The sequence below is a fragment of the Bos javanicus genome, chromosome 22 (genome assembly GCF_032452875.1).
Source record: "Bos javanicus breed banteng chromosome 22, ARS-OSU_banteng_1.0, whole genome shotgun sequence".
NCBI classification, from domain to species: domain Eukaryota; kingdom Metazoa; phylum Chordata; class Mammalia; order Artiodactyla; family Bovidae; genus Bos; species Bos javanicus.
Genome location: NC_083889.1, coordinates 60,833,507 through 60,855,913, shown reverse-complemented (window position 1 = coordinate 60,855,913; position 22,407 = coordinate 60,833,507). Strand labels below are relative to the sequence as shown.

The following is a 22,407-nucleotide window of genomic DNA, read 5'->3' as shown; positions in this document are numbered from 1 at the left end:
GTTCCTGGTAGACGGTGCTTTCTGTTCCTCTCTGGCAGCATTACTCCAAGACTGCACTAATAAACTTTGCCTATTAAACTCTTCACAGTCTGTGAGCTAGAAATGGCTTATGTGGGCGTTTCTGCCTCAAAGTCTCTTTGCTGCTGTGGTGGAGAACTCAGCTTATATTATTTTGGGGCTTCAAAATCATTGCAGATGGTGACTGTAGCCATGAAATTACAAGATGCTTGCTCCTTGGAAAAAGAGGTATGGCTAATCAACTCAGCATATGAAAAAGCAAAGACAATACTTTGCCAACAAAGGTACTTTTAGTTAAGGCTATGGTGTCCCAATAGGCATGTATGAAAGAGAGAAATGGACTATAAAGAAAGCTGAGTGCAGAAGATCTGATGCTTGTGAACTGTGGTGTTGGAGAAGACTATTGAGAGCACCTTGGCTGCAAAGAGATCAAGCCAGTCGTTCAGAAAGCAGATGAGTCCTGGATGTTCACTGGAAGCACTGATACTGAAGGTAAAACTCCAATAAGTTGGACATCTGATGAATAGAACTGACTCATTTTAAAAGACCCTGATGTTGAGAAAAATTGAAGACAGGAAAAGAAGGAGACAACACAGGATGAGATGGCAGGATGGTACCAAAAACACAAAGGATATTAGACACACTAAATTCTGAGACTACGTATTGGATATGGAAGCCTGGCAAGTTCAGTACATGGGGTTGCAAAGAGAGGAATACGAGTTACCTACTGAACTGAAATGAACGAATTTCCCTCCTGGAGGAGGGTGACTGTTGCTTTCCTTCTTGGTGTGTAACATGTGTGTTTGTTTGCTCTCCTGTCCTGGACATTATGCTTCCCTTCCAGGACTATGGGGCTTTGACCGTCCACGGGTTTATCATAGTTGATGGGTTGATTCCGTTGATCTTTACTAGGAAAAAACGGCCCTGACGCCGCTCTCTTCCTTAGGCTATTTCAACCCTCAAACCTCCGAGTCACCCACCCCATTCCAGAACCCTACCGCTTTGTGCTTTATGATCCAAGTGCTCACAAACTTGCTGTCCTCTTGCCTCCTTCCCATGGCACGGAGAAGCGAGATCAGCCATTATTTTTCTCTCTTTTGCATGGATTTCGCCCATCATAAGGCCACTTTCCCATTCCCTCTGTCACGCCGCCCCAGTCGACATTCTTCTCCTTTTTCTCCTACTCCTCCTCGTCAACCCCCTCCTCCTCCTCCTCGTAGTCCTCCTCCTCCTCCTCCTCCTCCTCCTTCTTCAGAGGGTGTGGATGGGGCAAGCAGTAAGTCCATTTGAGACGATGGGGCGGAGGAAGATGCGTGGTGATGATGAGGGCGGACTGTGGGTGGCTCCGCTTCCTCGTGCAGGGCACGCTTGTTCGTGTTCTCGGGGGAAGATACTGCTCATCATTCTTTGTCCTCTCTACGTGCGGAGGGCATGGTGCGGCGTAGGTAGCCATGCGGGGGAAACAAGCCATCGGAACGTTCTCTGTTCCTTGCCACGCCGACTAGCGCAGTCAGGAGCCAGAGTTGGCCCTCGAGGTCGGAGATGTTACATCGCAACTTCCCGGTCTGCCGTTTGATGGAGGGTTTGGGGTTTGAAGCCATCAGCCAAGCCAAAGAAAGAAAAACGCAAGAGGTGGTCGATAAGGGGCCTCAGGTGCCCCTCCAGCGGGTCACGGGCCCATGAGGCAGTCGAGAAAGCAGCTAGGGGAGGACAGCTTCCCCACCGCCCCAGGCACTTTGGAGGCCGGCCGCATCTCCTCGCGTCCAGAGGCGTTTGCCCGGGGCCCAGCTGGATGAGACTGCCAGACAGGACGGGCAGAGTCGGAAGTCCAGTTGTCTTGCTATCACAATCTAGGGTAGGCTCGGGTCTTTCCTCAGTGCGGGGAGGACCTTTGCTTTCAGAAATGAACGTTGCGCGACATGTCTCCACTCAGGCACCGGTGCGATGCTGGTGGAGAAGTTTCTTTGGGACTGGTTGGGTTGCCTTTCTCCCCTTGGCCTTCGTGTTGGTGCTGGTGGTGCTGGTGGTGCTGGTGGTGCTGGTGGTGCTGGTGGTGCTGGTGGCGGTGCTCATGGCCTTGTGGATCGCTTCTCCTGTTTGGCACTTGGAGCTTCTCCAGCGTACTCCTTGCACCGGACATGGAGCCCCAGGGATCTTTGCGGACGAGCGTCGTGCCGGGGACGCGCGCATCCCCGCCTCATTCCTGCCGGACCCTCCGCCAAGTAGCACGAGGCCTCCCAAGGACAGACACCCATAAAGGCTGCTTGCCCGTCTTCTCCCCGGACGCCTCTCGACGTCTGGGGCATTTTCGAGAGCCTGACCGGCCGGAAGGAGACGGTTCATGGACCTGCACCCGCTCTTCCCTGCCCCCCGAAGGGCTCCCGAGATCTTCTCCTTGCTCGGCTGGCTGTGAGCGCTCTGTGAGGCGTCTCCAGGCCGCGTCACTCACCCGAGGCCAGCGGTGCGGCCAGGGAACGGAGACGGGGAACGAAAGGCAAACCCACACCCAAAGTCCCATCCCGAGAGGACTCTCCCACCCTCGCAGAAGTGGGAGGCCCTCGGACCGTGCCCAGGCCCGCTCATGCACCCCATCACCCCATCCTCTCCAGCGACTTCCCAGCAGAGCCAGCCCTCCAGAGCTCAGCCGCTCAGGCACGAGCCCGTCCCAAGCGAACACCGAGACCCCGGGCACACTCCAGGCCCCGCTTTTTCCCAGGAGGCTGCAGCACGCACACGGCCGAGAGGAACTCGCTCCGCGTCGGAACTCTTGGTGCGTCACACAGGGCGTGCCCCACACAGCGTGTGCCTGGGCGTCTGCACGCATGTGCGTCAGAGCCGACCTACCGCCACAGCCCCAGAGACGGCCGCGGCTTCTTGTTCTTCCCCTTGGTGGCTCTGGCCCTCCCGCTGGCACAAGGGCCGTTGCCGACGTTCCTCGGCCCCGGAGGCGGGGTGTCCGTGCTGGGACGGTCGAGCCGCTCGTGCTCCTGTCGGGGCGGCGTGCGGTTTCTCCCTCCTCCGTGTTTGGACTGGTGAATCACGACTGCGCCGGCAGGCAGGGCAGACGGGACCTTCCGCAGCTCCAAGGCCGCCTTCGGTCGGCTGTGTTCTTGCAGGCGTCTCCACTGCTCTAAGCTCATCCCTTCGACCTCTGTGTCCCCCGGGGACTCCTCCGGCCCAGGAGCTCTGCCGCTGGCGTCTCCTGCAGGCTGCCCGGGGCCTGTGGGGTCAGCCCCGACGGCGGCCGCTGCCCCTCCCCCAGCGCCCCCTTCCCACGCACCCTCCCGGGCGTAGAACAGGACGTAGGCGCTCTGGCTCAGGGCAGCGGTCTCGTCACAGGCGGTCACCTTGGCATCGTCCATCTTATACCATTGGTCGTTGCCCTCTCAGACCTAACAAAATTAGTGACCTCGCTCACAGTTCCTCACAGGAACATGGTATTTTCAATACTCTCTGCCTGAATTTTTCTTGAAGAAATGTAAAATTTTAGTAAATTTTTCCCAATGAAATAAATCTTTTTTAAGTAATGTAAATCTGGCTATATTAGTCTCAGTAATCTCAGAATAAACACAAGGGCATCAAATATTTATTCATAATTAAAATTTTTTAAAGAATCAGGTCATTTACATGATATTACATCTGCATGACACATTGACGTGTTTGATTCCAGAGTTGCATTTTCCCTTAGGATCAGGTGGTTGCTTTAGCCCCTCCTTTGTGTGTGTGTGTGTGTGTGTGTGTGGCTTGAATGATTTCATGCTTCCCTATTCTTGCCACCCTGGTGTTGCTTAGAGACCCTGGATATTTTATGAGAGCAATGGCCACACCACACTAAGAGGCCTAACCTTGTCTCTGTCTTGTGTCTTCAGGAGCTCAATGCATACAAAACGTGTATGAAAGGTCCAGATGTGAAAGCTCAGGCTTCCAGTTGATTCACACCTCCTATGTAAAGGGAATGGCCTTCTTCTACCCTCATGGGCATAATTGGGGCCAGATGTGAGGACAAAGTGTGCGATGGGTTCAGGTGCCAAAAGTCAGTTATCCCTTTGCTTCATACCTGCGGTGCAAAGGGAAAATCCTTCCTTTGGGAAAACAGCTCAGAGCTCATAGAGACAAGGGCTGCCCCCTGCAGAGTGGGGCCAGTAGCCTCTGGTGGGAAGACTGGGGTGATGACTGACTGGCTGGGGGCTCCCAGGATGAGGCAAGAGGCTGAGGAGCCCAAGTCTGCAGAGCCAAGGTCATACCAACCCCTCCTTGGATCTGCGTCTGTCTGAGTGGAGCAGTGACTTTAAGGGGCTAGGATGCCAGCTGCCTGCCTGGAGGCCACAGGAGGAGGGGGCAGAAAAGCAGGCGGTGTGGCTCCTTTTGATTTCTGAAGGCACTTCTTTCTGGCACCAGGTGCCAACCTATGGGAAAGATTGTATTCTTTTTATAAAACTGCTTTAGCTGTTCTAATTCATTTGCCTTTCCATCTCAGTTCATTTAAAGATAAATGTACAAATGTATATATTTTTTCTTTAACACCAGTGGAAATCCTATAACTTGGCTATTTTTATCCAACAATTCATCATACAGATCTTTCCAAGTCAGTACCGACACAAATTTCCTTCCTAGATCCCTCTTAATGGCTATTTCCTGAATGTTCTGTTTTTATACTGAGTGATACTAATATCAACAATCTTAGTACACAAGTATTTGCACAAATGTTCCTCCCACGCTGAGTTGTTATCATTGGACCTTCTGTGTGGAATATGAAAAGGTGGATTTATGGCTGTTTATCATTCATTTCTTTGATAGCTTCTGGACTTTTTTTTTTTTTTAATGTTGTATCATGATTCCATTCTTTTTATTCCACAGAATAAAAATCATTCATACATGTTTTTACCCAATCATTTCATGGTTTCAGTTTTACAGTCCCCACAGTCTAAGTTTCACTAAATTCCTAAGTCCGCCCGGGAGCAGGGACCTGCCCTCTGGGCCGCCTGGATCCCAGCCTCGGGAATCGCTGAGGAGCGCGCCTTCTCCCGCAGCTGCCCGGGGAGGTCTTCCCAGCTCCCGCCCTCCCGTCTGTTGTCTGGGTCTCCGCGCCCTGCCGGGCCGCCGGGCCGGAAGCCGGCTCCCAGCCCGGCTTGTCCCGGGCGTAAGAACGGCCCCCGCTGCGCTCTGGCCTCCCAAGGGTAGGGGTCCGCCCGGGGCAGTGTCGGGAGCCACCCAGCGGCCGCCGTGAGCCGGTCCCTTCCTGGGGAACGTTGGCGACTCCCGCGAAGGCTACGGTTCGGCCACCAAGCCCGGGGCAGAGCTCCAGAGGCCGAGGTGACAGCGGCAACCTTCCCGGTGTCATGAGACCCGGGAAGAGCCTGCTGTCGCCGGAGATTCGGGCTGCAGGTCGGCGGACAGGGCGGGCGGCGTCGGTCGGTGTCGGTCGGTGTCGCTGCCCGGCCCGGTGGACCAGCGCGCCGCGGGGCCCCTTCTGCCCGCGGGCACCGCCGGGGCAGCTGAGCGCGAGCAGGAAAGGGCACGGCGCCGGCGTCCGCGGGGTTACACCTTCTCCATGTTTCCCACTCGCCCGGAGGTGCGGACCACACGGATGCACGCAGACATGTCCAGTCTTCCCAGCCTCCCCCATGGACCCCGATAGTCCCGATTCACAAACGTGTGTCCTCTCCCCGGAGAGGGCCGGCCCTGGTGTCCAGAACAGGAGGCACCGCAAGGGACCACGGGCCGCCCGTCCTCCTCCCCAAAGGGCGCCCGGAAGCGCTTCCTTGCCATCTTGGGGGAACGGTCGTCCCGCTGCCTTCGCGGCGCTGAGGCTGCTCCCAGGCGGCCTCGGTTCCCAGTGACGTGCTCAGGACTCCGCAGACGGGTTTCCTGCGGGTCGGGCTGCATCTATTCGAGGGGCGCCCGGCGTCCCTTCTATTCTCCTCGGGCTCAGGAGTGGAAAGGATGGTGTCTGTGTGGAGGCGCTGTGTTTCCCGGGTATGAGACGCGGATACATCTGTGTGAGGATCACAAAGCCAACAGATTGGTGGCTACTGTGGCGAGGTCGACCAGATGGCCTGATTCTTGTTAATATATGTACTGTAATGTAGGTATTCAATGAGAAATCTCGAAATTAATTATAGTGAAAATCACCATTATCATTGTAACTCAACAATAATGTAATTATTACCTTTGTTTGCAGTTAATTTAAGAAACAGTTTCAAGTTTATCCACAGAGTATCCAATTGAAGACGACCAGAGAAGGATATTGAAATGAAGAACTTTCTTCATACACTGTGAAGTTGGGGAACCTCTCCTTCCAGCTATGAGGCCCTGCCCTGCAACAGCCGACCTGGAAAGCCAGACCCCAGCCCCTGCAGCAATGGGCTCCAGGATTCAGTGCGTGGTCAGTGACTGCCACCTTTCTTATTTTCCTTCCTTTCAATTTAGTACCAAATGGGGGAAACCAAATCTGTCATCTAAGCAGTCACCTGGGACGGCCCTCTTCCTCTCAGCCGGTCTCCGGCTTCCCCACATTACACGCTCTGAGTAGGACATGCTTTCCCTCTTTCCCACCAGAGCGCGTCCCACTCCTCTGTGTGCCCTGAGTCTCAGCCTAGGCGAGTGGTGGTGGCTGACTCCTTGCTCTGGAGACAAATTCTGAAGAAACAGTGAAGGATCGGGAAAATATCCTGGAGTAGGAAACAGCCACCGCTCCAGTATTCTTGCCTGGAAAATTCCACGAAAAGAGGAGCCTGGCCATCTGCAGGCCGTGGGGTCACAACGAGTCAAACACGACTGAGCATGCACACACAGACACAGGCACCTTTGTTTATGTCTACAGAGCTTAGAGTGAGAACCAAATAAAGCACTGAGGATAATACATGGGTTTTGTTATTTTTGAAAAAAATCAAATTAATCATTTTAAGTTGAGATATATATCATATACCAAAAAATTCTCCTTTGAGCACTATATTTAATGATTGCCTATCTCTATAGTTGTGTAGCCATCATCACTATCTAATCCAGAAGATTTTATATTTTATCTCCCTACAAAGACACCTAGTGTTCCTTAATCAGCCACTTTAAATTCCACATTCCTCACTCTTTCATCCTCATGGAATTGCCTATTCAGTGTATTTCAAGCACATGGGTTTGTACAACTGTGGCCATTTAGGTCCGGTTTCTTACACAGTGTCATGTTTTTGAAGCTTATTCATATTTTATCATGTGATCCAATTTTTTGTTTGGCTTCAGAATTTTCCTAAGTCTTTAACACATGCACACACACACACACACACAGACATGCTACAGTTCTTTTAATGTGGAAAATACACAGAGGTCCAATGTCGCCATGAGAACCATTTTATGCAGACAGTTCCATGGCATAAAGTACTGCCTTCCTGTAGGCACTCAACGTGCCCACCAACCCACAGCGGCCAGCAAGCACAGAGGATGCCAGCCCAACTGTGTTGCCCATTGTCGGAACTCCCAACAGCACCCACCCAGGCCAAGACTCAACAATAGGTGCAGCTCCCTGTGGCCAAAGGAGAGCCCAACTGTGCTGGGGGGTGGGGGGGGGGGGAGGGCGGTGGTGGCAAAGGGAGAGAGAGATGAAAGGAGAGACAAGTGGGAAAGTCCACAGCACCTGGTCTTTCCAGCTGGTCTTGCAACGAAGTACTAATCAGATTCAACCTTGCTTTAGCTTCTGAGCTCAGAAATTAACAGGTGCCTTCATGGTGGCATGGCCCTAGATGATGGCAGCCCCGACCAGGCACCCCAGTACCCTGTGCTGTGGGGCCCTGCCATGCCAGCCTCACCAGCCCCTGTCAGAGCCCTGGGGTGCCCAGCATCTGTGGACAAACTGCTCCTGACACATCCTTCAGCCCTGTGGAGGCCCAGCCATCAGGCTGTGACTTGGAGTTCCCAGGAGATGGTTATCACTCAGGGTATGTGGCCAGTGGCAATAGGGCCTGACCCTCTGGAAGTGAGTGGAGAAAAGCCCAGTGCTCTAATTCAATGCTGTCCTGGCACCAACTGCGTGTCTCTCGCTGACATCTTCACTGCTTCATCCAGATATTGCACGTACCACTCGTGTTCTGGCTGGGGTTCTAGGGGCAGCCTTCACGGGGCTGCAGCCTTTCTGTGACCAATCCCAAGTGCCGATGCCTCTGGCTCTGGGCCTCACACAGGGAGTACCGCTGTCAATGCTCAGGGATAAAACAGCAGATCTGAGACACTGAAGACTTGTCCTAGGTCTGGCAAACAGCTCAGAACTGAGGTCTGGTGGCCTGCAATGCTGTGACCTAAGACCACACCATCTGCCAGCAGACATGTTAATCTCCAGATAATCAGGATCAGATTGATTAAGTACCAAGAGGGGCAAATGTGTCATGTTGGGAGGAGGGAGGAGGAAACAACACCCCTCTGCCTTTGTCTCCCTACTTCCAGCTGCCCAGGGGCCCAGCCACCTCCTCAATATCCTGTGTTCACATATTGTTCTGTTTTGACTCAGACAACATGGAGGGTCCCTGCCCCTCAAGTAGTAATTTTCTCAATTTTGTGGGGTACAGTCATGAAATGTCTTCCAGTGTACAAATAGAGAAAAGATAAAACTCACCCAGACCACTGGAGTTCCTTATGAGGTGAGGGTGATATAAATCCCTTGAACTTCTGTTATGGAAAGAGGGAGGGAGGAGGAAGAAAAAGCTAATCTTCAGTGAATGTAACCTTCTCATGGACTCTGTGTAGTCATTTTATCTGTACAGTTATTCAGTCATCATAACATTTACTCAAGGTCTTTTCTCTTTCTGGACTGATGTTCTCATCGAGCTCACAGGCTGAAGAGGTGCTCAAAGTGAGAGAGTCAATTCCTAAGCAGGTTGATAAGAAGTCTGGGGGAAGCCAAGGAGAGAGGGTCTGGAGTTCTCAAGGAGGAGGAAAGGACAAACATCTTTTTTCCTCTACATTCCTTAGTCTTCTTAGTCACTTAAAACATTTTTTTTGTTTTGTTTTCTTTCTTTCTTTAGGCCCAGAACTGATGATTACACAACTCAGTTTAAACTCTGTGAAAGAAAGTGAAGTTGCTCGGTCATGCCTGACTCTTTGCAACCCCATGGACTGTAGCCTACCAGGCTCCTCTATCCATGGGATTTTCCAGGCAAGAGTACTGGAGAGCGTTGCCATTTCCTTCTCCAGGGGATCTTCCCAACCCAGGGATCCAGCCCAGGTCTCCCCCATTGTAGGCAGATGCTTTACCATCTGAGCCACTTAAACTCTGTACTAAGGATCATATAAGAACAATGTATCCTGCTTGAGGACAGTCTCTCCTTTCTGAAAACCTTCTGATTAATCCTGATATCTTAGAATGTATATTATGGGAATGGGTCTCGTAGGATCTTTCTGTGAAAATCTAATCCTGTTATCCTAAAATGCTAATTGTGGGAGTGGGTCTGGTAAAACTTTCACAAACTTGAGACATTCTTTTGATTTATTGTAGTAACTAATTTAAAAAGTATATACCTCCCTTGCTAACACTAGCAAGGGGGCACTCTCCACCCCCTTCTGCTGTCCATGTCAGAAGCTTTCTTTGCCTTTTTTCCACTGTCATAAAACTCTGCTACACAAACGCTCTTGAGTGATCAATCCTGGTCCTTGGTCCTGAAGCTAAATCATCTTCGGAGATCCTGAATCTGACATCGTTCACAGTAAGCTTGATTGAATCTATAACAATCTCTTAAAAGCCAAATATAATCCTAAAATAAGCTATGCTGTTGCTAAGTCACTTCAGTCGTGTCCAACTCTGTGCGACACCATAGAAGGCAGCACACCAGGCTCCCCCGTCCCTGGGATTCTCCAGGCAATAGCACTGGAGTGGGGTGCCATTGCCATCTCCAAAATAAGCTATATGCCCTATTAAAATAAAATTCAACTGAGTAAAATTTTAAAATCTTAGTGCCTTTATTTAAAGATTTATGAATCAGGCAGCATCCAATTTAGCAGTTAGAAACTCTGAGGAGTTGCACAAAATAAAAGACTTTTATAGGCATAAGGGATCAGGAACAAGGAAGTTGTACTGGGCAAAGAATCCAAGTGGTTACTGTGAGGTTACTTTCCATTAAAGGCTGGAAAGCTTTCTCAGGCAGATGACTTAACTAGTGATAATCAGAAGATTCCTGGCTGACTGGTTCAAGAGTTCATTTCTGGAAGAGCCAAAACTGCATTTACGTCGTCTATTTTGCTAGCATGGTTCCTAACTAGGCAACTCCTCTGGGGCTGTTGTCTTGTTTTTAACAGTCCCCTGAGGGGCAGCAACTGCTGGTTCTTCCCAAATGCTGAGAGCGCATGTGCTCTGTGTCAGGCCTGTGCTGGGGGCAGGGACCCAGCCACGACACCTCACAGTCCTTGACATTCAAGAGGAGAATAAGACAGAAAACCACCACACTTTAAAAAGAAAGGATTCTGCTGCTCCCACAGAGTTGACACTGTGGAGCGAGACAAGGAATAAACAGAACAGCTTGTAGAAGAGTCAGCTCCATGGAGTGAAGGGCGGGACACAGCACAGCAGGAAGAGAGGAGCTGGGGCAGTGGGAGGGTGGGGAGGAAAGGAGTCCCGGGACAGAGGACGGATGGGTGACGAGCCCCAGCGGGTGCAGACAGGGCCAGCCCTGGTGCCGTGAAGGACCGAGGTGGTAAGGGCAGGAGACATGGGGGAGCTGTCACCACAGATGCACATGGGGATGTGTCTCTGAGGAGGTGACAATTAAAATGCGCTCCGAGCCACTGTCCCCTTCCCTTGTCACCCAGAGGCAGACACCGAGGATGGCCGCTAACATCACGTGCACCAGCCAGTCCTGAGCCTGCACACCCAGCTCACTGTTCCTCCTGAGGAGTCACAGTAAAGGTCCCTGTACCTAATTCCCCTCCCTCAATCTGCGGACAAGTCCGGTCCTTTCCCGTGTGGCCCAATGGTGTGGCCTGTCCCTCCTCTTGGGAACTGTAAGTCATCAACTCTCTTTTCGAGGACAGTTATCTCCTGATCTGTTTGCCTTATTATGCCTGCAATTTCCTACTAATACACTATATTTTAAATTAGCCAAGAATGACAGCGCACTCTAGACACAGAGTGTCTTAACTGAGCACACTCAATTAAGTGTGGACAAATGGAGCATGAATTATGACACTTCCTGCAATGTCCTCAATCAGTTTATTGTTTATTGTGTGTTAAGCAGTGTTTTGTGTTTTCCCGCCTGGTTAGTTTCCCCTGGGTCAGCTGTGCTTTCTTTCACCAACTCTTTCTCCTGACAAAATTACTTGCAAGCACAACTGAAGTTCAGAATATGCTCAAATTGTTCCCTACAGGGCAGGCATCTTAGAGAAAACTTTACTGCAGCGCTGATAAGGCGTCCTGTCTTTCTCCAAGTTGGCTGAGAACGAGCAGAGTAGGACTTGTGTGGTTAGTCCCTCTGTTGTGTCCAGCTCCTTGTGGCCCGTCCTTTGAGAGGAGCCTGGCAGGCTACAGACCCTGGAGTCCCAAAGAGCTGGACACGACTGAGCGACTATATATTCTTCCGGATTCTTTCCCATTACAGGTCGTCCCAAGATACTGAGTACAGCTCCCTCACTACACAGCAGCTCCTTATGTCACCTGGTGTACACACAGCAGTGTGTGCGTACTGACCCCAAACTCCTAACTCACCTCTCCCCACACCCCCGTGTCCTCTTAGGTAACCATAAGCGTGTTTTCTATGTCTGTGACTCTACCTCTGCTTTGTAAATAAGTTCATCTGTATCATTCTTCAATATTCCACATGTGTGATGTCATACGATGCTTGTCTCTTTCTGTCTGACTTACTTCACTTAAGGTGAAATCACCATGTTCATCCATGTTGCTGCAAATGGCATTATTTCATTTGATTTTATGACTGAGTAATTTTCCATTGTATATATATTCCACATCTTCTGGAGCAAGCACTTCTTAGACTGTACAGCTTGACTTCCTTTAAAGGAACAAAAATTGTGAGGAAACCTAAGTTTTTTTAGAGATGGAGAATTTCTCTGCAATGATTCATATATCATTAATTAGCATTTAATGGATTAGGAGACCAAGAATAGTAGGTAAAATTGGTGTGCGGTTTTGTTTTATGTCACTTATGTCAAGTTCTCATGCTGCTGCTGCTGCTAAGTTGCTTCGACTCTGTGCGACCCCATAGACGGCAGCACACCAGGCTTCTCCATCCCTGGGATTCTCCAGGCAGGAACACTGGAGGGGGTTGCCATTTCCTTCTCCAATGCACGCAAGTGAAAAGTGAAAGTGAAGTCACTCAGTTGTGTCCGACTCCTATCAGGGTTAAATTATGTTCACAAAATACAGATTTCTTCTGTTCCTCTATTCTTGATTCTCTAAAATTATGTGGTGCTTTTGTAGTCAGTTGTCCTTTGCTTGCATAGCCTTCACATGATTTTCAGAAGTAATTCTTGAAAAAAAAATTATTTTATAGCCTTCCTTGCTTATTTTTCTTTTGTTACAGCTGCTTTAAATATTGGTCTTGAAAATTCATATTTTTCCAGAAAGTAGTCAATTTCTTGAATATTCTAGTATATTTGCAGTGTATATAAAGGGGTTTATATTCATTTTTGTGGGTGGGTATGAGGTAATATGAAATATACTTCGGACCTCTTGTCTGACACAGGACCCCTAAGTGTCTTGAAGTTTCCTGGGTGATAGAAATGTCTTTTGATTTGTTTTCTTTGTATGATTCCTGAAAGTGTTAATTTTGCTTTTTTCTGGTAGGAAATGATTACCTTCATAACAGACACGTTTGAGGATTATTGCTAAGGTTTGTTAGTAGAATTCTATGTGCCCTTTATTTTAAGGCTTGTGATTAGTTTCATCTCTCTCTCTCTCTCTCTTTTTTTCTTTTTAGTTTCAGCTCTAATATATGCATTTTCCATCTCAGTTGAATGCCCCATATATTCAAGGAGGTTTCTTCACTCTGGCTGGTGAGGATTCTCAGCCCCACATGAATGTTGCACATTATTCAATGCATTCAGTTCAGTTCATTTCAGTTGCTCAGTCGTGTCCAACTCTTTGCAACCCCATGAACCGCAGTGCACCAGGCTCCCTGAGTTCACCCAAACTCATGTTCATTGAATCGGTGATGCCATCCAACCATCTAATCCTCTGTCGTCCCCTTGTCTTCCTGCCCCCAATCCCTCCCAGCATCAGAGGCTTTTCCAATGAGTCAGCTCTTCACATCAGGTGGCCAAAGTATTGGAGTTTCAGCTTCAGCATCAGTCCTTCCAGTGAACACCCAGGACTGATCTCCTTTAGGATGGACTGGTGGAATCTCCTTGCTGTCCAAGGGACTCCCAAGAGTCTTCTCCAACACCACAGTTCAAAAGCATCAATTCTTCTCTGCTAAGTTTTCTTTATAGTCCAACTCTCACATCCATACATGACTACTGGAAAAACCATAGCTTTGACTAGACGGACTTTTGTTGGCAAAGTACTGTCTCTGCTTTTTAATATGCTATCTAGTTTGGTCATAACTTTCCTTTCAAGGAGTAAGCATCTTTTAATTTCATGGATGCAATCACCATCTGCGGTGATTTGTGAGCCCCCCAAAATAACGTCAGCCACTGTTTCCACTGTTTCCCCATCTATTTGTTGAGCTATTTCAAATCCTAAAAGATGATTCTGTGAAAGTGCTGCACTCAATATGTCAGAAAATTTGGAAAATTCAGCAGTGGCCACAGGAATGGAAAAGGTCAGTGTTCATTCCAATCCCAAAGAAAGGCAATGCCAAGGAATGCTCAAATGACCGCACAATTGCACTCATCTCACACGCTAGTAAAGTAATGCTCAAAATTCTCCAAGCCAGGCTTCTCCAATATGTGAACTGTGAACTTCCTGATGTCCAAGGTGATTTTAGAAAAGGCAGAGGAACCAGAGACCAAATTGCCAACATCCACTGGATCATCAAAAAAGCAAGAGAGTTCCAGAAAAATATCTATTTCTGCTTTATTGACTATGCCAAAGCCTTTGACTGTGTAGATCACAACAAGCTGTGGAAAATTCTGAAAGAGATGGGAATACCAGACCACCTGACCTGCCGCTTGAGAAACCTGTAGGAAGCAACAGTTAGAACTGGACATGGAACAACAGACTGGTTCCAAATAGGAAAAGGAGTATGTCAAGGCTGTATATTGTCACCCTGCTTATTTAACTTATATTCGGAGTACATCATGAGAAACGCTGGGCTGGAAGAAGCACAAGCTGGGATCAAGATTGCCAGGAGAAATATCGATAACCTCGGATATGCAGATGACACCACTCTTATGGCAGAAAGTAAAGAGGAACTAAAGAGCCTCTTGATGAAAGTGAAAGAGGAGAGTGAAAAAGTTGGCTTAAAGCTCAACATTCAGAAAACTAAGATCATGGCATCTGGTCCTACTCAATGCATAGCTCTCCAGTAATAATTCTTTCCTCAAAAGTTGTTCCTGCCCAGCCTTGGGGAATTTCACCTGCGTGTGATCAGATGACAGAGACTCAATGGGCTCATTAGGCACTTGTAATCATTCTTTCTGTCTGAGTAGCTCTCTCTTTCAGATGCCCTGCCTCACACATATCACCTTCTGCACCTCCCTGGCTCACCTGTGTTCTCAGATCAGGGCTTTGCTGGGCTGCATCTGGGTTCCCCTCCCTGTACCTGCAACATGGAAATTGCCTGAAGGCAGACAGCCAGGAGTCTTCAGATGGGTTTATGCATCCATCTTCACTCTAGGAACTTACTCCTGCATGGCCTGCTGTCCAGGATCTGAAAACAGTTGTTCCCAGTATTTTGTTCAGCTTTCTAATTACCAGTGCCAGGTGAGGAAGTTCAGATACTGTTCCTCTTAAAGCTGGGAATGGAAGTCACATTTTATTTTTACAGACACTCTTTGAATCAGTAATTCTAAATCAGTTAGCCACATATGTTTAAAAGTATCCTTTGCTTCATTTTCTCTGTTTTGCTCTTGCAAATGTAAAAACAAAACCAAATATCAAGAGACACATTAAAACAGGTTTTGTTTTCTGCTTTTCCTGGTTGAACTTTATGCCAACAAATCCTAGGTAAGAACTTAGGAAGCTGCAGTAAGTCAAGGCACCAGCAAGATCACAGGATCTGCAATCAACAGGGGTCTTAATGGTACCAGAGAGCCTTTTTTTTTTTTTTTTTTGCCATGCCATAGGAGGTGGATGCAGTAGTTGAGGGGCTAGAGGGATCCCAGGACCTTAATAACACCAGTGAGCCAACTAAAATACAGGAGACTGAGGCCAGGTACAGCACGTTTGGCCAATGTGAGCTGAAACATATTTAATTCTGAATTTCCAGAACCATAACCTCAAACAAAATGTTCACCTTCTTCTGATATTCACATAGAAAGATTGCATAGAATTTTTTGCATAGAAATTCTACTTCCTTGTCCATCAGCAGATGAATGGATAAGAAAGCTGTGGTACATATACACAATGGAGTATTACTCAGCCATTAAAAAGAATACATTTGAATCAGTTCTAATGAGGTGGATGAAACTGGAGCCTATTATACAGAGTGAAGTAAGCCAGAAGGAAATACATAAATACAGTATACTAACACATATATATGGAATTTAGAAAGATGGTAACAATAACCCGGTGTATGAGACAGCAAAAGAGACACTGATGTATAGAACAGTCTTATGGACTCTGTGGGAGAGGGAGAGGGTGGGAAGATTTGGGAGAATGACATTGAAACATGTAAAATATCATGTAAGAAACGAGTCACCAGTCCAGGTTCGATGCACGATACTGGATGCTTGGGGCTAGTGCACTGGGACGACCCAGAGGGATGGTATGGGGAGGGAGGAGGGAGGAGGGTTTAGGATGGGGAACTCATGTATACCTGTGGCGGATTCATTTTTATATTTGGCAAAACTAATACAATTATGTAAAGTTTAAAAATAAAATTAAAAAAAAAAAGAAACTGAAGAAACAAAAAGTTATGGCTTGGGAATACATGCTGCAAAAAATAAATGCAAATAAAAGTAAAAAAAGAAGAAAAAAAAAAGAAATTCTACTTCCATGGAAGAAAGCCACTAGGAAGATTGCTTGGAGAATTTAAGAGATGTGTGGTTTTTAGGTGGAGAAAGAGGCAGGTGTGGTTCAGAAACGGAAAGGGATCTGTGCAAACCCAGCAGGCTCTCTTTGGTGGAAGGCAGGCCGTACACTCACTGCTCCTTCCCCCTTTTGCTGAGATCACTTTTATCATGTTTTAGGTAGCTCCAATGAAAACTTCAAGTACAGGGGCTTCCCTGGTGGTCCAGTGGTTAAGAATCTACCTTGCAGTGCAGGGGACACCGGTTCAATCTCTGGTCCCCAGATGACCCCACATGGCACAGAGAAATTAAGTCTGTACACCGCAAAGACTGAGCCCAGGCATCCTAGAGCCCAGCGCTCCACAGCAAGAGAAGCCACCAAAGCGGGAAGCCCAGCGACCCAACTAGAGCACAGGCCCTGCTCGCTACAAGTGGAGAGAGCCTGCAGACAGCAAAGAAGACCCAGGGCAGCCAAAAAGAAATAAAATTATATTTAAACAAAACCCCTTCAAGTACAGTGACTCTCAATGGCTCAAGTCACTCCTGCTCGATGTTCTCAGCACACTGGCATGTGGGGTCTTCAGGAACCCCCTCCTCCCGTGAAGGCCCAGGGTCTCCATCGACCACGTGTCTCCACCACTGTGCTGTACCGTCTCCCCGCTCACCTCTACACAGAATTGCTTCTGATGGTGTCACTCTTTAGGCAGGGGAGTCATTCTTGTGAATCATCTAAGAATTAATATCTCACCTCCAATTTTATTTCTATATTCCTTAAAAGCAGTTCCTTAAAATCCCAATTGTATTCCTTAAAAGAGTGTTTTCACAGAATCTTGATTTGAACACCTATGTTTTTATTTATCAACTTTGATGTCTCCTTCATTGTGTCCTGTGCTCTGGCGCAGCCTCTCTCTCGGCCTCTGCTCTTGGCCTCTCAGGAAACAGTGTACAGGATGTATTAGTTGCATCTGCCCTCCCTCTCACTGGCTCTTTTCCGTCCTCCCTCATCTCCGTGACATGTGTAACTGTGTGCACATCACTATCACCTGACACCCTCCCTCCCTTGGGAAGCCTGTTATCACCTTCCTGCTCCTTTCTCTGCTGCCCCGTGTGTGTCCCTGCCTGACACTCACAGCAGCCTCACAGCAGGCACTCTGCCTCACTCTTCTCTCCAGAGCTCCTGCTGGAATTTCTGGACACCACCTCCCAAGTATTTGCCTCTGACTCTGACTTCTTCTTCCCTGGTGAGCCCTGTAGCATCTTCCCCTGAATGAAGACCACAGATGAAACCTAAATTCTCCTTCTTCCCCAGCTACCTTAGACTCCCCTGTGGATGTCTCCTTCTCATCCAGGCTCAGTGATTCAGTATCATCCATGAACCATTTTTCTATACTCAACCATCTGGCCGTACTGATACCATCTCCAGGGGAGTGGGTGGAGCAATGATGGGCAATGTTGAGATGGCAGGTAGAGACCAGACCAGACAATGAGGGCGTGAGAATGAAGGACAGTGCTAAGAAGAGGAGCAGATTGTAGAGAAGTCACAAGGGCAGAAGAGGTTGGAGAATGTTTTTGAAAACAGATCAGGGAGAAATCTGGGAGAGGAGAGGTTGAGTCTTAAGGAAAGAGAAATGATCATTGCATAGCTCCTCAGGAGCGGGGCGGGGAATCCAGCAACGTGCTAGTTTACCAGCAGAATCCTATCAGTTGCTACATTTCAGTTAGAAATACTTCAGGCTACAAATCCATTAGATTTGTAGAAATTCCATATGCATTAGAAATTGATACATTTTCCTGCAATGGAATAAATTAGGCTAAGGTTATGCATTACATAGTTTTTTGTGATGTCAAGATGTCATTTTATATTAGTGTTTATTCCAATGTGGACCAGTAAAGCATATTATAGTACATCATCTATTCAGTGGACTGATTTGTGGAAAATAGCGTTCCAAGAGAGAATATTCCCCAAGATATTGTCAGCTGAATATAAGCAAGATACCATAAAACATTGTGCACAGTATGTGACCATTTATGGTTTTAAATGTGGTTGTGCTCAGTCACTCAGTCATGTCCCACACTTTTGACACTATGGACTGTAGCCCACCGGGCTCCTTTGCTCATGGCAATTCTCCAGGCAGGGATACTAGAGTGGATTGCCATTTCCTGCTCCAGAGGATCTTCCAGACCCAGGGATTGAATCTGAGTCCCTTATATCTCCTGCATAGGGAGGTGGGTTCTTTACCATTAGCACCACATGTGGAGTGAAGAATAAATAGATATTCATAGTTGCTTGTGTATCCATAAAATGACATTCTGGGCCTTCTCTCTTGATCCAGGGTCTAAGACTCTGCACTCTCATTGTAGGGGCCTGAGTTCAATCCCTTGTCAGGAAACTAGAACCCACAGGCCATAGCTAAGAGTTCCCATGGCAAAGGTCCCGCTGGCACAGCCAAATAAATACTTAGAAAAAATAAATAAACCTCCAGAAGCTGTTCCTGAAAAACAAAACACGTGGCTGACTGTGGAAGCAGCAGGCCCTTGACAAGAAGGGAGGGGGTAGGAAGAACAATGTAATATGAAGTATTTTATATTTCTAGGTTCTTGAACCTTGAACATGTATTATAAGTTTCTCAGAAATGCCAAGACATTACAAAAAAATTTAAACCTCTAAAGAATAAAACTCACAGCGTTATTTCTACAAACTGAATGAAAGTCAAGTTTGTTTTATCAGAAAGATTATCTGGCTTCTCTAAAACATCTTCTCGGGCTTTTCCCACGCTACCCAGACAGTGGTCCATACGGCACTGTCTGGATTCTTGTCATAACGGGAACTGAATCTTTTACACTATCCTGGGTCCTTGCTGTCCGGCAAATGAAGGATGACGGCATCACGTTCCTTGCAGCAGGGGTCCACTTAGGTAGCACGGACCTTTACTTCCCAACGGAGCAGTACATCTACAGAAGGAAAAGTGGCGGCGTCTACACTAGGAATCCGAAGAGAACCTGGGAGAAGCTTCTGTAGGCAGCTCATGCCATCGTTGCCACTGAAAACCCAGCTGCTGTCCCTGCTGCGTCCTCCAGGAACCTTAACCAGCGAGCTGAGCTGCAGTTTGCTGCCACCGCTCCTCTGGTCAGCCGCTTAGCTCCTGGAGCCTCCACTAACCAGACCCAGGCAGCTTCCAGGAGCCAAGACTCCTGGTAGTTACGATCCCTGGGCTGACCGCCAGCCTCTCCCAGGGGCATGTATATGAACTTCTTACCATCGGTCTGTGTGACACGGACTCTCCTCTGCACTCTGGAGACCACCCATTCCTGGCAACCAGGGAGCTGTCGGTGGGTCTGACTTGGCGGATGCTCACCGGGGAAGTTCTGCCCGTGCGCGGCACCGTTTCCTGTGAACACTCTTGGGAGGTCATGCCTAATCTCTACATCTGCAGATTCTGAAGAGATTAAAAGGGAAGAGCAGGTGGCAGCTGAGCAAGCTCTGACCAAGGAGGACTTCACCGTGAATGGGTCACTTCAGCAGCTGAGTGCAACGCTACTGGATCTGAGGTGCTGGCCTAGTCCACAGGCGGGCAGGCGAGCTCGCTGCCTACTCCGCAGTTCCCCCTGAAGGCTGGCCTGCAGCGCCCACTGCTCAGGCCACTGGACGGGTAGGCACAGCACTGGGTGGGCTTCAGCTGTTCTTTCACAGGCTCTTTTCTTGGGTGGGGGCTGTGCTGGGTCCTTGCTGCTGCACAGGTTTGCTCTGGTTGCGGTGAGCGGGGAGCACTCTGGTTGTGGTGCCTGGCCTTCTTGTTGCAGCGGCTTCTCTTCTTATGGAGCGTGGGCCCCAGGGACCCCAGGCTTCGGTGGTGGCAGAGCGTGGGCTCAGGAGCTGTGGCCCCCAGGCTGTGGAGCACAGGCTTGATGGTTGTGGTTCACAGGCTTAGTTCCTCTGAAGGCACATGGGATCTTCCTGGACCAGGGATTGAACTCATGTCTCCTGCATTGGCAGGATTCTTTACCATGAGCCATTACGGAAACCCCACAAACTCTTAAAATGGAAATTGATTGACAGAAAATAAGCAGTTTCTAAATAAATAAATATATCTACTCATGAGGATGTTCTGTGACTTTTGCTGTTTTCCTTTCACATAAGAGGAAAATTTCCTAATTCATAATTCGTTATGTTCTTCCCTCAAACAACATTTGCAACTGCTAATTTTATTAGCTAAGCTTGATCCAAGTTTTAAAATACTTTTCTCCCACTTTTCCCTATGCACTGTACATTAATTATCAATTGAGATAATACTTTATCATTGTTCAGTCACTCAGTCATGTCCAACTCTTTGCGACCCCATGGACTGCAGCACACCAGGCTTCCCTGTCCTTCACCAACTCCCAGAGATTATATTTACACTTCATATGGATAGGAGGATAATCAGTTGGCTTCATCCTTGAATTATTTCTCTGAATCTGACATATTAATATGCTAGTAAGATATAAAACACTTGATTGACTTCAGCATAATAAAAAATAATAGAATCAGGTGACCATATCTGAAGACTGATTATAAAAGCAGCAGCCATGTTGATGAGGAACAGTGACACACGGGGGGACATTTTATGTGGTGAGAGAGGGGCGCTGGCCTCAGGGATTTAAAGGGCTGCTTGAAAACAGAGTGGAACTCGGCTCAGTGGATGGACCTCCTAGGAGTCACTTCCCAGAGACACATAAGACAGAGTCCTGAGCATCCTGAGTGCCCACAAGGTGGTCTGAAGCGGTGGCCAGGGCACCCCTCTGCATATCAGTGGAGATGGTAGCTGTATTGTGTGTCTGTACGAGTCTGTATAAGGTGACCCTGCATGCAGAAAAGCAAATTTGACTAAATGGCAGAAGGCCTCAGCTCTAATATTAAGATCTTGTCTTAAATCAATTTCTTTCTCCTCTCAGCTTCTCCGTCTGAAAGGAGTTACTCTTCATGAGACCCATTCTCTTTTAATTCCCTTCTTCAAAGCCTCAGATTTTGTAGCTTTTTTTCAGTAAGTATCTTTCCATGTTTATTCCTCAGACAAGACAAGCAAGAGTAAATGTTTCTTATTGGACTTTAAAGATAAACAAGTACTTTTAAAATCAGACTTTCCAAACGTTCTAAATTCATTCATGTTCTCACTTTAGTGTCTTCAATCCTAAGCCTGTAATGAGCGTTTTTACTTCATTCAGACACAGCTCTGGGGAGTGAATTGGTGGCGGGACTCCACAGACCCGTGGAATTCTGAACTCTTGACAGATCTCTTTTTACAGAAGTGCCAGATTATAGGGCTGACAGCGGGGAAAAGACAGTTTATTGATGGTAGAAAAGATCTGCCTTCTGACAAGCAGGCGCCTCTCATGGTGAGGCAAACTGGAAGTGCCTGCAGACTCAGAGCCCCATGTGCTTGGAGAGTGATGCTTCAGCCACACCCGTTATCAGCGCAGCCTTCAGAAAGGGGTCCTTCCTTGACCTGACTCGTGCTTCCTGTTTCTTCAACTCCCTGTACTTCGGGGCTGCTCTGCTGAGTTGGACTCCCCTTTGCTTTTCCTAGATCTCCTTGGGGCCTTCTCACAAGGCCCGGCAGCAGGCAGCAAGCAGCGGCACCATTGGGCAAGTCTGCTCCTGTAACTCCTCTGGCAGCCATGTGGCTGGGACAGCGCGCTGAGCATCCACTGTCCCTCTCATGGGACCAGAGGTCAGAATGTGATGAGACTAGAGGTTGGAATGGGGAAGAGGGAAGGGCTGCCTTTGCTTTCTTTCACTACCAAGCCAGGAGCTCTTAACCTGAGGGATTTGGAGAGCCCAGGGAGCCTGTGCCCTCCCTGGTGATGCATAAAATGCATCTGTGCACAAGCTTTTGTTCACATAAGAGTAAATGCCCTGGATTCACCCCTTCAGAATATTTTATCTTTGTTCCTAGTCTGTACAGACCCTGTGCTTTGAAGCACAACACCGCTGCAGTGATTTCATCACACTTCCACTGCTGCCGGTCCCTAGTAAACCCAGCTTTCGAATCAAGAGAAGCTGGTGGCTGACAAGGCTTAAAAACATCCTTTGAAGTTCCTAGAATCAAGTGCACTTGACTGTGCTCTACTGGAACATTTTAAGGTATAGTAGTTTCCTTTTCGCTTGTGAGCAAGCTAGGTCAAATTGTTTCCAAACAAGAAAACCGAACTAAAGTCTATGTGGACCAGGGTTACAGGACACAAACTACTTTAGGGCAGGTCCCGGGTCAACCTGAGATTCTGTCATTACCAGGAATCAAAGTAGTGAAGAGC

General features: G+C 48.1%; 1 pseudogene; it reads left to right on the top strand.

Annotated features, from left to right (window-relative positions):
• The first annotated feature begins 7,741 nt into the window (after positions 1-7,741).
• Positions 7,742-20,299, top strand: LOC133234965 (small ribosomal subunit protein uS2-like; annotated as a pseudogene).
• The last annotated feature ends 2,108 nt before the right edge of the window (positions 20,300-22,407 follow it).